The following is a 2,788-nucleotide window of genomic DNA, read 5'->3' as shown; positions in this document are numbered from 1 at the left end:
CACGATATCGTATTTATTATCTTATTACTGAACATTAAGATAAACGACAATTCAAAGCCCCTGTACTTACAATATTATATAAAAATCCATAGGTAAACTATTTTTTCATTATCGAACATATTTAGGTAGTTTTATTTTGGGACGGCACTGAACGGCAACGTCGCTCTAAAAATCGTTCTCAATCGTTTGATTATAAGGTACACAATATTGTTTCTTTGATCTGCCGCAATCGTTCTCAATCGTGCTCTACCGATTTCGCACATTTTAGAATTTATCTAAATATATAAATAAACAAAAAATAATGAAATTCCTTATATTAGGATTATAATAATATTTATAACTGATCAATTTTAAGTAAAATTTTAATACTATTAACAATTTAACGCAAATTATTACTATAAAAAATGAACATCATATTATTATATTTACAATAATAATTCACGGACCACCAAGGTTATAAGATTATAAGATACAATTGGTCTGCAGACCATAGGTTGGTAACCACTATAGTGCTATTCAGTGCTTTTCGATACACAATGTTCATAGTTCAGTCATTTTCACAATATAATATGTTAAGATTTTTTGGATCAATCCCTCTTGAACATGCCACATATAACTGACCCTGGTCAAATCACGGTGTCAAGCAGAAGTTCTGTGGTTTATAATGATTGTCCTTTAAATTTATTTATTGTTTACAATGTAAAAATAAAATGAAGCCATTTAATTACAAAATTTAAAAATGTTGTTTGCAATTTTTAGTTGATTGCATGTTCTTATAGTAAAACAATATTATAAATATTTTATAATTAATAACTACAGTTTTTATTTTATTCCAGGTAATGCAGGTACGTAATCATTTTTTTTTTATTGGTCTCAAAATTATTTGATTAAATATATATGGTTTTAAAAACAATTTAGTTATTTATGTGCATTACATTATTAGACATAAGAGTCCATTAACTTTTAACGGCGATGGTAAGAATGACCCTAAAACATACACAGCTTATACCAAAATAAGGGCTAACGCAAACAAAAGATTACAATTTGCAATCTTTACCTATCAAACCAAAAACATTTTACTGAAGCAGATATGAAAAATATCGTCTAACAACTCTCACCATAATGCTGGCTACGCAGATGATTTGGTGATCATGGAGGAACCACAAGGCGGACTAAAATCCTTATTAAATCGGCTGGAGAAAGCAGCACCGAAAGTTGGACTTAGGGGCAAGAATTCAGTCAGGAAATGACTGGGATCAAGATCACTTTCGAAGCATTTAAAAATACAATTATACATTACATTAATACGACCTGTAATTACTTATAAGGCTGAGACACGGCCATTAAGGAAAAGTGATGAAAGAAAACTCTTAATTTTGAAAAGAAAAATACTGCGAAAGATTTTTGGACCAGTAAAGGGCATGCTAAGTGGTGAGTGGAGAAAAATAAAAAACGATGAATTAGAAACAATCTTCCATAAACCCAGTATACTTGAAACAATAAAGAACAAAAGATTGTTATGTGCTGGGCATGCTTAATGTAGCCAAAACCCACTCATACGCATAGTATTAGAAAAAAACACTACTTGGAAAAGACCGCTGGGAAGACCACGTCTGAGATGGGAGGACATAGTGAAGAATGATGTGAAAGCGTTGGGAGGAGGTGTCAACTGGAGAATACAGGCATCGGTTAAAGAAAATTGGAGGCAAGGATGTATGTCCTAGTGGCCGAATTTACCGAATAAGTAGAATAATTTAAAACCAAAAAAATATTAATATTTTTAATATTGTAATATTGTTAATATTTGGCAGTCCTTATTTCTTAGATTTAATATTTTTAGATACATAAATAATAATATTTTTAATTAATATTTTATAATTTATTTTCCAGCTTACGGTAAGAAACTATTATATATACAAGATTATAAATAAACTGTATAAATATTATATTTTATTTGTATGAGCTGTTATTATGATAGTCGTATGTTACAAAATATTAAAGAATATACTGTTCCTTAATTATTTATTAAAAAACTAAAATGAACATACAAATGAAAAACAAATATAGATTTGTTTTCTTTTAATACAAAAAAACATTTTATTTCAAAGTTAGGCCTCATTTTGTAATACTATCAAGAGCTTATCAAATGAACTACTAGATTTACCACTTTTATTATACTAAATTATAACTCTTTTATACTTATACTTATAAATAACCACTGGTTATTTTATTTCTAGACCTCGGTTTTCGTAAGTTGTTTTTGATTTATTTATACAATTTTATATTAGATTGATTTTAAATGTGTATATAGTTCAAGACTCCATTGTTCATATTATATTAAATATACTTCAAGTACCTAGTTAGAATATTGTAGCTATAATATTGACGACCTACTCGTAGTCTCCTACCATAACTAGCTATTACCCTCCCTATGGTAATATTATAAACTATACATCTCATAAAATGTTGTGCTACCCTGCCAAATAAATAAGGCTGCATTCCAATATACAATACCCATCACCCAACTCCTTGGTACCGTCGTTACAACATTAGCCTTTTTACTTTGATTAGATAGCTCGTTAGTGACATGACAACAATCTCATATTTAAAGAAATACAGAAAAAATAAAAATATCATTACCCATATCACTATTACTGTCAAAAGTTGCTATTTAAAAACTAAGACTTCTGCTGTGTTATTAGTGCGCCAACGTATTTGAACTGCTGTAAATCTTCCGAACTTGTTGTTTTTGACTTCTACGAACTCATTTCTGTGATCTACTTGGTCT

The sequence above is a fragment of the Acyrthosiphon pisum genome, chromosome A1 (assembly GCF_005508785.2).
Source record: "Acyrthosiphon pisum isolate AL4f chromosome A1, pea_aphid_22Mar2018_4r6ur, whole genome shotgun sequence".
Taxonomy (NCBI): domain Eukaryota; kingdom Metazoa; phylum Arthropoda; class Insecta; order Hemiptera; family Aphididae; genus Acyrthosiphon; species Acyrthosiphon pisum.
This window is presented reverse-complemented; position numbering follows the sequence as displayed.